At 41.9% G+C, this 13,123-nt stretch overlaps 1 pseudogene; it reads right to left on the bottom strand.

The window, feature by feature from the left end:
* Positions 1-10,530: 10,530 nt before the first annotated feature.
* LOC119045832 (keratin, type I cytoskeletal 18-like) lies at positions 10,531-11,808 on the bottom strand (annotated as a pseudogene).
* Between the last annotated feature and the right edge of the window lie 1,315 nt (positions 11,809-13,123).

Raw genomic sequence — 13,123 nt, 5'->3', positions numbered from 1 at the left:
CTAACCTTGCATCCCTGGAATAAATCCCACTTGATCTTTTAAATGTATTGCTGAATTTTGTTTGCCAATATTTTGTTGAGAATTTTCGCATCTATGTTCATCAGGTATATTGGCATATAATTTTCTTTTATTATAATGTCTTTGTTTGGTTTTGAAATGAGGACAATAGTGGCCTCATAAAATGAGAGCCTTCCCTTCTCTTGAATAAGGATAGATGTTAATTGTCCTTTGAATGTTTGGTAAAATTCACCCTTGAAGCTGTCCAGTCTAGGACTTTTGTTTGTTGGATGGGTTTTTTTTTGGATTACTGATTTGATTTCATTGGTAGTAATCCATCTGTTCAGATTTTCTGTTTCTTCTTGTTTTAGTTTTATTTCTAGGAATTTATCCATTTCTTCCAGACTGTCTGATTTGTTGGCATAGAATTGTTCATAGTATTTTCTTATTAATCCTTTGTAATTTTCTGTGATGTCAGTTGCCACTTCTCTTTCATTTCTGATTTTATTTACTTGGATCCTCTTCCTTTTCTTTTCTTTCCTTTTAAATATTTTTTACTGATTCTATTACAGTTTTCCCAATTTTCCCCCTTTATCCCCTCTCTGCCCTGTACCCCCAACCCTCCAGCATTCCCTCCCACTTAGTTCATGTCTGTGGGTTGTACATATAAGTTCTTTGAGTTCTCTGTTTTCTATACCATTTTGTCCTCTCTCCATCTATTTTATGCCCACTAATTATGCTTCTTCTTTCCTTTACCCTTTCCCCACTATTCCTCCTTTCCCCCTCCCCACTGAAATCTCTCCATGTGATCTCCATTTCTCTGATTTTGTTTCTGTTCTAGTTGTTTGCTCAGTTTTTGTTTTCTTTTTTTTTAGGTTTATTTGTTGATAGTTGGGAGCTTGTTGTCATTTTATTGTTCATATTTTTTCTCAGATAAGTCCCTTTAACATTTCATAACTTGACCTTATCTGGGAAGCACTGCATCTGCCCTGCCATTCTAAATGATAGCTTTGCTGGATAGAGTAATATTGAATATTGCCTTTTATGATTTCAAACACTTCTTTCCAGCCCCTTCTTGCCTGCAAGGTTTATTTTGAGAAATCAACTGATTGTCTTATGGAAACTCCTTTGTGGTAACTCTCTCCTTTCCTCTTGCTACTTTTAGGATTTTCTCTTTATCTTTAATCTTGGGTTACTTAATGATGTGCCTTGGTATGTTCCTCTTTGGGACCAATTTCTTTAGAACTCTGTGGGTTTCCTGGACTTCCTGGAAGTCTATTTCTTTATCATATTGGGAAAGTTTTTCTTCATTATTTGTTCAAATAAGTTTTCAATTTCTTGCTGTTCCTCTTCTCCTTCTGACACCCCTATAATTTGGATATTGGAACATTTCAGGTTGTCCCAGAGGTTCATAAGTCTCTCTTCACTTTTTTGAACTCTTGTTCCTTCATTCTGTTCTGGTTGGATGTTTATTTTTCCCTTTTGCTCCAAATTGTTGCATTGAGTCCTGGTTTCCTTCCTGTCACTGGTGGTTCCCTAAATATTTTGCTTATTTCATTTTGGGTATCTTTCATTTGTTTTTTAATTTTTAAACCAAGCTCAATCAGTTCTGTATTTTGATTACCAGGGTTTTAAACTCTCCATCAGATGGGTTGGCTCTGTATGTCCTCATTGCTTATCTTTCTTCCTGAAGTTTTGCTCTGTTCTTTCATTTGGGTCCTATTTCTTTGTCTCCATGCACCTGTTAAGTTACAAGGGGGTGGGGCCTTAGGTATTCACCTAAGGGCAGGGCAACCCTCTTTGCTGCACTGAGGCACTGCCTGTGGGGCAGGGGCCAGAGAGGGAATGATGCAGTTTGCCTGCTTGGCTCTAGTCCACTTTCTAACAGACTCTGTGTGAGACTTGGAGTTTCTGTCACTGAGGCAATGCCATAGTCCACAGTGAGCTCTGAGTCTCAGTTTCACCTTCAGGCATCCCCACCTGCCTGGTCTGCTGCCTCACCACTGGTTCTTACTGGTCTAGTTGTTCTGGTTGACTTTTTCTTTCATTCCTTGGTTGTCAGAGTTCTGTGCAGTTTAGTTTTCTGGCACTTCTGGTTGTTTATAGATTTTAGATTAGCTGTTATCTTCCTCTTGGTTGTGTGAGGAAACAAAGGGTTTTTACCTACACCTCCATCTTGCCTGGAACTCCATCTTTCTTTTCTTTCTGATGAGTCTGGTTAATAAATTTATCAGTTTTATTTATTTTTTCAATGAAGCAGCTCTTGGTTTCTTTGATTTTTTGTATTGTTTTCTAAGACTCTACTTCATTTATTTACACTCTGACCTTTATTATTTTCTTCTACTCACTTTGGGCTTTGTTTATTGTTCTTTTTCTAGTTCCTTTAGGTGTAAAGTTGAATTGTTTATTTAAGATTTTTCTGGTTTCTTGAGGTAGGCAAGAATTGCTGTGACTTTCTGTCTTAAGACTGCTTTTACTGTAACGCTTAGTTTTTTGGGTCATTGTGTTTTCATACTCATTTATCTCAAGGTATCTTTGATTTCTTCCTTGATCTTATTGTTAACTTATTCCTTATTTAGTGACACATTATTGACCCCTCCATATATTTGTATTTTCAGTTTTTTCTTGCAATTAATTTCTAGTTTCATACCATTATGATAGAGAAGATGCTGGATATGATTTCAAGCTTCTCAAATTTATTCAAACTTGTTTAGTGTCCTAACGTGATCTATCCTGCAAAATTTTCCATGTGCATTTGAAAGAAATGTACATTGTGCTGCTTTGGGGTAAAATGCTCTAAAAATATGAATTAAATCCTTCTGGTCTAATTGTCATTTAAGGTCACCGTTTTCTTGTTAATTTTCTGCCTAGAAGATCTAGTCATTGATGTCAGTGGGGTGTTAAAATTACCTACTATGACCAACTATTACTGTTGATCTCTCCCTTTATGTCCATTAATATTTGCTTTATATATTTAGGTGTGCCTATGTCAGGTATGAAAATGTTTACAAGGGTTATATCCTCTTGTTTGATTGATTCCTTTATTATGTTATGTCCTTCTTTGTCTATTAATATAGCTTGTGTTTAAAAACCCATTTTGTCTGCTATAAGTATTGCTACCACAGCTTTATTTTCATTTCATTTGCATGAAATATCTTTTCTCATCCCCTTAACTTTAAGTCTGTGTGTATCACTCATTCTGAGATAGGTCTTATAGACACTATATATGGTTGTTTTTTTAATGCATTCAGCTACTCTATGTCTTTTAAGTGGAGTATGTAATCCACTTACATTTAAAGTTATTATTGATCAGTAGATAGTCATTGCCATTTTATTATTCATATTTATGTTCCTTTCCCCCTTCTTAAAGAAGTCCCTTTAACATTTCTGATAATACTGATTTCATGAACCAGTGATGAACTCCTTTAGCTTTTTCTTTTATGGGAAGCTCTTTCTTTCTCCTTCAATTTTCAATGATAGCCTGGCTCAGTAGAGTAGTCTTGGCTGTAGGTCCTTGCTTTTCATCACTTTGGATATTTCATGTCAATCCCTTCTGTCCTGAAAAGTTTCTGTTGAGAAATGAGCTGTCAGTCTTATGGGAATTCTCTTGTAAGTGACTAATTTATGTTTCTCTTCCTGCTTTTAAAATTCTTTCTTTGTTTTTCATCTTTGCCATTTTAATTATGTGTCTTGGTGTGGGCTTCTTTGGGTTAATCTTGTTTGGGACTCTGCACTTCCCAGACTTCTTAAAAAAAGTTTTTTATTGTTGTTTAAGTACAGTTGTCTTCATTTTCCCCCTGCCACTCCCCCCCCACCCCAGCCATCCCCACTTCCCACCCTTGATCCTACCCCACTTGGGTTTTGTACATTTGTCCTTTATAGATGTTCCTCAAAACCCTGCTCCCTCCCCTCCCCTTTATTCTCTCCCACCTCCCTTCTGGTTACTGTCAGTTTGTTCTTAATTTCAGTGTCTCTGGATAGCATGGATGGATCTGGAGCGCATTATGCTAGGTGAAATAAGCATGGAGTGAAATAAGAGGTGAAAGACAAATACAATGTGATCTCACCTATAAGTGTAACCTAATCAACGAAACAAACAAGCAACCAGACTTGTCTTTTTTTTTTCTTTTCCATGTTAGGGAGGTTTTCTGTCGTTATTTCTTGAAACAGGTTCTCAGTCCCTTGCTCTCTGTCCCCCTCTATACCCCTATGATGTTATGCTTGGTGTTGTACCCCTGAGGCTTCTAAGCCTCAGCAGTGTCAGTGTCACACTTCCCCTGGTGACCTGAAATGCTTACTCCCAGGAATAGGTGGCAGGGAACATAAATGTCCTGACATAAACTGGGGCTCGGGAATCCATGCTCTGATTCCTGCTCTCTGCTCAGAGGACTTCTCTAGGCCTCAGTTTCCCAAATAGAAAACGGTAGGTTGGACCCGAACTTTGGGTCCTGTGGCTCTGGTCACTCGAACTCACACAGAATGTGGCTGGTCCAACTGAGATGTCCTCTAAGTGTGGGGTACACCTTGATTTTGATGACTCAATGAGACAAAGACTTAAAATATCTCAATGGTAAGTTTATATTGGTTACATGTTGAAATAATATTAACAATGTTATTAATTTCACTTGCTTCTTTTTTTGAGAACTGTGACCACTATAAAATTGAAAATGATATCTGTGGTTGCACTGTATTTCTCTTCAGCAGCCCTGGGTGAGACCCATGCTTCCAGGTGGGGGATTTCCAACAAGTTCCCTAGGTGATGCAGGCACTGCTGGCTCATGGACCTCACTTTAGAAGTGAGGCTCCAAGACCTTTCTTAGTTTTAACAACCTAAAATCCTACATCTTTCTTAATTTCTCGGGAGTCTGACTCTTAGACATAAGCATTCAAGCTATGGGACATGGGAACATGATTCCAGCCTCAAACCAAACCACCTCCCCCTTGTGCAGTATGCACCAGGTTATCCGGGAAACATCCACTGACAGTCACCCAACCCCATCCAGGCACAGACCAGATGTTTGATAACAGGAGGCTCCTTACCAAATACTTCAGGCATATCCTCCTGTTTTATTGATCTAAGTGGTATTTTGGTAGCTGGACCTAGTTGGGAAATGAAAACCCTAAGAGTTTACAATTTTGTTGAATTTGCACTGACTTCTCTTTAAATGGACTCAGTTTTGCAGTGCCCTGCAGAGTTCCTGGGTTTGGGTCCTCATCTGGACAGTGTCAGGCAAGGTGGCTCTGAGGATGGTGTGACACATTTGCCCGCGTGCTCTGAGCTGACGCCTACACTCCGGGGCAGCGCTCACTGGTGCCCTGTGCTCCCTCTAGGTGAATAAAACCTGTCCTGGCTCATAAGTGCTCTAAGGAGAGCAAGTGATGTGGGCCATGGCAATCCTTTTGTAAAAAGCACACTCTTATCGCTTTTATGGATGGTTCCAACAATGAGTGCACCTGAAAGCTTAGGCATATGATGTGGAGAAAGTGTGGGTTGCTGTGGTACTCTGAGGTTCTCTAGCTGGGAGGGGAAGGCCCAGAGGGACTGGCCACCCTGGTTTCTCCTGTTTCTTAAGTAGAGTGACTCTGAGTGGTCCCGTTTACAGGTAAGAGCAGAGTCTCATGAGGAGCTGACCAGACCCAAATGTCAGTCCTTTATAGAACCCCTGGACTCCTCATCTCAAGCCTTCCTGGCCTTGCTGACCTGAGCTAACCCTGCGGGGGCCCAGGCAGTATGTAACGACTCTGAGTACTGGTTTTCCCTCTGCACCTCCCACCAAAGGATTCATCCCACTCTTCTTTCTTAGAGCTGGGTTGTCTTCCTATTCATTCCCTTGACTCAAGGTCAGGGTCACCCTCTTCCTCCACCCCCCAGGTAGCAGCAGGCTGACCAGAGAGTTGACAACATGCCAAGGCTGGGCAGGGCCACCTTCCCCTTGCTGCAGCACAGAGCATTCAAGTGGCGTCTGCAGACGCTGAAGCTCTAACACTAAACCAATGACAACGCTGATTTTCAAATGGGTTTAATGATGGACAATCTGCATACCAATTGACTCATCTGCGCACGGAGGGCTTAGAACAATACAAGAAAACGATGTAAAAAGGTCTGTGCTGCGATGACAATCGCTTCCCAGTGTGCTGACCTTCGGTAAATGAAGCAAACAAAAGTACAGTTCTCTTTGGAGGAGACATTAATGCGTCATTAAGAATGGGTACAGCTGCATCGCGCAAGCACTTTGTTAAAAATATTCTTTTCATTTTGTGTCTGTCCCGTAATTATAATGGAAGTATTGTGCAAGTCAGCCAGTAAGCTTATGCAGAAAAATATTTATGTTTTGTAATATCCGCACAGTTTCCAAAGTGTATTGTCAAGTGTAGCTGCTGTATCGAATTTTGTCTGTTGTCACCTCTTACTGACAGTTTTTAAACTGGCCCAGTGCCTGTGTTATCACGATTGTCGACTGTTCTTGCTCTGTATTTGCATGGTGCACATCCTGGCCATCAGGAAAGGCTCACTGTTGAACTCTGTGGTTATGCTCTAGTTAGTTTGGGGAAGATGAAGCTGTAACCTCCTCCATCAGGAGGCCCATGTCTGCTGCTCCCCTGTTTTCTCATGGTCAGGCCAACTTAGTGGCCAATGGCCAAAATGCCCACTGATGCAGAAAGACCCCCAAAGCATAGTTAGGATACCCAATTATGTTCTTCTGAGAAAATGATTTAGAAACTGCCCCAAACTTGTCTTTCATGGTGGGGCAGATATTGGAGGGAACCTAACATTTTCACTGTCTGATAAGGAGACCAGCTCTGGGGAGAAGATAGTTTGGCCTAGGGCTGTAGCAGGAGCATCCTCCTAATCCCTGGGCTGTACCTGGGAGCAGGAAAGGCATAAATGGGAATGAGCTGGTTCAAGGGACAACAGCAGCATGGAGTGGGTAGACCCTTTGGCACCCCAGCAACACAAAGGACACTGTCTTCGGTAAGTACCTCAAAACTAAATTTCCTTAAGAAAGATAGCTGGAATATTAGCTTCTTTCAGGACATTGTCAGGCCCAGGGATATCCCCTGCCTTCTCACCCAGACCACGGTCAGCTGACTCAGGGAAGAGCATGTTTTTCTACCTGCTGCTTGCTCCACTGTGACTGTACCTGAAGACGCGTTAATCGGCTGCTCAGCTTTGTGACAGCAGTACAGCAGCAGAACAAAGAGGGTCACTCCTTTATTCGCTGCCATATTCCCTCCAGCTGAAGGAGGAGGACCTTCTCCTGAACGCCGCTCAGCTTCACTCACCTTGGTGTCCAGGATACTGTGGAATGTCTGGGGACTTGTGATATCACAGCAGAGAGTGAACTGGGTCCTGCCCTGTGTGGGGGAGGGTTGTGCCCAGGGTCTGTGACATCATGACAGGAAGTGAGTTGGGTCTTGTCCAATATGTGTGGGGAGGAGCTGATCCCAGAGTCTGTGACTGGGAAGAAGTGGGGAGGTTAGTGTGGCCTAGGATAACAGACATGCTGTGTACTTGTTTCAGTTGCCTAGTCTGGTTCTTTCCTTAATTATGCAGACCCTGAGATCTGAAGGGGTAGGATGCTAGTGGCATAACCAAACAAAATCTGCTTAAGTGGAAAGAGATGCGTCGGAAGGAGACTGGAGAACTAATTGAGTTATAAGACATTGCTGGAGCCATCAGTTCCATAGTGTACTTGAAGAGCAGGGGCTGATGCCCCAGGTCTTCCCATTCTCTCATCAGACTCCTCTCTTCCCCTTCTCTTTTCATCAGCATCAGCCCCAAACTCTTCCTGGTAGTAGACTTTCATCACAAGAAATGAACATGATTGCATGTCTCATGGTATCATCCAGCTCCATTCACTAGAGAGTCTTGAGTTTTCTCCTAAAGCACAGTGAGAAAGCCAGAAAGAAAGCATTATAGTTGAGTTGCTTGGATCACAACCCACCCCAGGACCAAGTTCGGTGTCTGTAGCTCAGAGTGAGGTACCTGGTCCACATAGGTCAGGGCTCTTCTGTGGGCAAGGGTGAGGTTCCAGATAGTAAATCCTTAAATCACAGGGAAGTGCACAAGAATAATAGCGTTTCCTAAAATGACTTAAGGACTATAAAGACAACTGGCTTACTAGGCATCTTTTGACTTTTAAAATTTTTTTATTGCTGATATGGGGAACTACTGCAGATTTTTAGTTTTCTTCCTAATAGAGGTAGTAGTAAAGTTCAATCTACCTCTGGGAATGATCATGGCAGACAATACAAATATTTGCAGTGTTCATTAGTAATATTAAGTAAGCTCTCTATTCTATCTTCCACTGATTTATGTGTCTGTTTTTATGCTGATACCATGCTGTTTTGATTATTATGGCCTTATGATATAGTTTCATATTAGGTAATGTAATTTCTCCAACTTTCTTCTTCTTTCTCAGGATGCTGTTGCTAGATGGGGCCTTTTGTGGTTCCATATAAATTTTTGAAATATTTGTTTCAGTTTTTGTGAAATATGTTGTTGGAATATTGATAGGAATTGCATTGAATCTATACATTGATTTGGGTAGTATGGACATTTTAATGATGTTAATTCTTCTTATCCATGAACATGGTATATACTTCCATTTATTTATAACTCCTTCAATTTCTTTCCTCAGTGTCTTTTTTTTTAAATTTATTTTTATTGATTATGCCATTACAGTTGTTCTATTCCCTTCCACCCTACCCCCCATCCCCACCATTACCACCCTTTAGTTTATGACCACGTGTCTCAAGTTCTTCAGATTCTATATTTCCCATACTATTCTTGCCCCCCATCTATTTTCTATCTACTGTCTATGCTACTTATTTTCTGTACCTTCTCCTCCTCCCACTCCCCTCTTGCTAACCCTCCTTGAGATCTTCATTTCTATGTTTCCACTCCTGATCTAGCTGTCCTTTTAGTTTGCTTTTGTTTTAGGTGTGGTTGTTAATAACTGTGAGTTTGCTGTCCTTTCACTGTTCATGTTTTTTTTAACTTCTTTTTCTTAGATAAGTCCCTTTAACATTTCATATAATAAGGGCTTGCTGATGATGAACTCCTTGAATTTGATCTTATCTGAGAAGCACTTTATCTGTCCTTCCATTCTAAATGAAAGTTTTGCTGGATAGAGCAATCTTGGATGTAGGTCTTTGGATTTCATGTCTTGGAATACCTCTTTGCAGCCCCTTCTTGCCTGTAAGGTCTCTTTTGAGAAATCAGCTGACAGTCTGATGGGAACTCCTTTGTAGGTGACTGTCCCCTTATCTCTTGCTGCTTCTAGGATTCTCTCCTTCATTTTAATCTTGGCTAATGTAATGATGATGTGCCTTGGTGTGTCTTCTTGGGTCCAACTTCTTTGGGACTCTCTGAGCTTCCTGGATTTCCTGGAAGTCTATTTCCTTTGCCAGATTGGGGAAATTCTCCTTTATTATTTGTTCAAATAAGTTTTCCACTGGTGGCTGTTCCTTTCCCCCTTCTGGTACCCCTATAGTTCAGATGTTGGAGCGTTTAAAGATGTCCTGGAGGATCCTAAGACTCTCCTCATTTTTTTGAATTCTTGCTTCCTGACTCTTTTCTATTTGGCCATTATTTGCTTTCTTCTGGTCCACTCCATTGATTTGAGTCCCAGTTTTCTTTTCATCGCTATTGGTTTCCTGTGCAATTTCATTCATTTCAATTAGTTTCGCCTTCATATGTTTGTCTAATTTGTGGCTATAATCAACCAGTTCTGTGAAGATCCTGATCACCAGTGTTTTAAACTGTGCACCTGCGAGTTTTGCTATTTCTTCATCACTTAGATTTATAGGCTCTGGGGCTTTGAGATTTTCTTGAGCCATTTTTGGTCTGTTCTTGCCCGTTAAGTATGAGTAGCAGAGCCTTGGACTCTCAGGTTGCTGGGTTGTGACACTATATGTGGGGGCGTGGTCAGAGCGGGGAAATGGCGGAACCCTCTGCTGCCACTCGCCGTGGGGCCTGCTCAGTCCTGTAGTCTCACCGCCCACTCCCTCGCTTGTTTATCTGCGCACGAAAGCACAACCACAGTCTACCTGCAGCCCTGCTCCCTCGCTGTTTCCCCGAGGTCGCTCGCTGAGTCGCTTACTAGGTCCAACCCTGTGCCTGGGTTCCATGCGCCCGGCCCGAGTCCGTCTGACCGAATTTTTCTGTGCAACCCCGCTCCGACAGCTGCTGGTTTCGCCCCTCTTACCGGTCAGGCTGAAGAATTTGTTGTTATCAGACTTCCGAAAAGTTCAGTTTTCTGTGTTCTGACTGTGTTTTCTGTTGCTAATATTTAGTTGTCTCTAAACTTGGTTGTGAGAGAAAGCACAGCGTCTCCACCTATGCCTCCATCCTGGCGGAAGTCCCAATCCTCCTCAATGTCTTATAATCTCCTAATATAGGTCTTTTACATCCTTGGTTAGATTTATTCCTAGGTATCTTATTTTATTATTTATTTAGTTATTTTCAATGAACTTTTTATTGGCCTTCAGCGCTACCAAGGAATGCCCAAATGGGAATGCCTGCTGCTTTTAATGCCTCAGAACTTTGGTGTCACTCCCCTCAGACACCACTCTGCCATCCAAAATCCTGTGGGTTGTGGTCTTTTGGATGGTTTGTAAACAGTGGCTCTTGTCTGGCACATCAACAGTATTGAAGTCCTCCCCTTCTTCCAGTAGGCTGTGGTAGGTGGCAATCTCAGCCTCCAGCTTGACCTTGACGTTCAGCAGGACCTCATACTGCTGGGACTGGCACTGCCTCTCTGCCCAGGTCTGGGCCAGCTCTGACTCCAGGTGCAGCAGGATCCCATTGAGTTGTTCCATCTGCATGGCATAGTGTGTCTCCAGCTCCCTCAGGCTGTTTTCCAAATTGACCTTCAGATTCCTCATTGAGTCCAGGTCAGTCTCCAATTACTGGACCATATGTCTCAGCTCCATGAATGTCATCTTAGCAGCACCTATCTCAGTGGTCTGTGAGGTGACCACTGTGGTGCTTTCTTCGATATGATGGGACCAGTACTTGCCTAACTCCTCTTGGTTCTTCCGTGTCAGCTCATCATACTGGACCTGGATGTCTGCCATGATTTCATCAGAGTCCTGAGATTTGGGGGCATCTAACTCCACAGTCAACCCAGAATTGGCAATTTGGTTTTATAGACCATTTACTTCCTCCTCGTGGTTCTTCTTCATGAAGAGCAGCTCCTTGAGAGCCTCAGTCTCTGTCTCCAGATGCAGCCAAGCCATATTGATGTCACCAATGACCTTTTGGAGCCCATTAATGTCATTCTCCACAGACTGGAGCACAGCCAGCTCCACTTGACTCTGAAACTCATACTTGACTCTGAAGTCATCAGTAGCAAGACAGGCATTGTTAATCTGCAGAATGATGCTGGCATTATCCACAGAATTTGCAAAGATCTGAGCCCTCAGGTCCTCAATTGCCTTGAAAAAATAACAACCTTGGTCTTTGACCTGGGGTCTCTTCTCTAAGTATTCTGGATTTTTATCTCTAGTCTCTGGTTATCAGCCTCCAGGCTTCTCACCCTCTCTAGGCAGGTCATTTGGGCAAGGAGACAATTGCATAGTCTCTTTCTTGCTCTGGATACCCCCTATACCCACCAGGCCCCCAGCCATCCCTGTAGCCAGGCCCCCAGATCCCCAACTGCCCCTCACACTGGTGGAGTTGGACACTGAGATCCCAGAGCCTGAGGCCCTGGTGCTGCTGGCTGGCCGGACCCAGTAGCTGGGCAACTGCATGAAGCCCAGTGTCCAGTAGCTTGTGGAAAAGCTGGAGCATGTGCTGAAGCTCATGTTGTTCGGGGAGGAAAGTGAGAAACCATGACTCAGGTTGAAGCTGCCTATTTTTAAAGCAATTAGAAATGGGATTGTTTTCTTAATTTTCCTTTCTGTTAGTTGGTTATTGGTGTATAAAAATACAACTGATTTCTGGATATTAATTTTGTATTGCTACTTTGCTGAGTTCATTTATCAGTTCTAGTAGTTTCTTGGTGAAATCTTTGGGGTCTCTGTGTGCAATATTATGTCATCTGCAAATAACAGCAATTTTACTTCTTCCTTTCCAATTTATGTTTAAAACAACATAAGTTTATGTTAAGTTTATTTTTTATCAGCTCTGGGGGTCACAAATCCAAATTGAGTCTCAATGGGATACACACACACACACACACACACACACACACACATACCCTATTGGCTCTCTTCCTCTGAAGAACCCTGACTAACACAGGCATGGATAATCCAGAATAATCTCCCCACTTCAAATTTACATAATTAACAATCTTAATTCCATCTATAGTCTTAGTTACCCTTGCTGTATGGCTCACAATATTCACAGGTTCTTGGGATTATAGGCCTGGGGATATAGAGCTTTGGGGGTGGACCACTATTCTGCAGACAACAATGTCTTTTGTCTATTTTCCAATTAGATTTTTTTACTGTGGAATTTGAGAGTTCTGCATGTATTCTAAATATAAATACTTTGTTAGATATGTGACTTGCAAAATTTTTTCCCAGCCTTGGAAGAAATTTTAGCTTGTCTTTTTATCTTCTTCATAAAGTCTTTTGTAAAAAAAACAACTGTTTTTAATTTTGCTGACATGCAATATATTGGTATTTTTTATTTTTTTAAATGTATTTTATTGATTATGCCATTACAGTGGTCCCATCCCCCCCTTAATTCCTCTCCACACTGCACACCCCTCCCCCTTCCCCCTTGCATTTATGTCCATGTGTCACAAGTTCTTTAGATTCTATATTTCCTCCACTATTCTTGCACTGCCCCCGTCTATTTTCTACCTATTGTCTATGCTACTTATTCTCTGTACCTTCTCCCCCCTTCTCCTCCTCCCACTCCCCAGTTGCTACCCCTCCATGTGATCTTCATTTCTACGGTTCTGCTCCTGATCTAGCTGTCCTCTTAGTTTGCTTTTGTTTTAGGTGTGGTTGTTAATAACTGTGAGGTTGCTGTCCTTTCACTGTTCATCTTTTTTATCTTCTTTTTCTTAGATAAGTCCCTTTAACATTTCATATAATAAGGGCTTGGTGATGATCAACTCCTTTAATTTTACCTTATCTGAGAAGCTCTTTATCTGTCCTTCCATTCTAA

This window comes from Artibeus jamaicensis, unplaced genomic scaffold (assembly GCF_021234435.1).
Source record: "Artibeus jamaicensis isolate MK-2021 breed Jamaican fruit bat unplaced genomic scaffold, CSHL_Jam_final scaffold_833, whole genome shotgun sequence".
Classification (NCBI taxonomy): Eukaryota; Metazoa; Chordata; class Mammalia; order Chiroptera; family Phyllostomidae; genus Artibeus; species Artibeus jamaicensis.
This window is presented reverse-complemented; position numbering and strand designations above follow the sequence as displayed.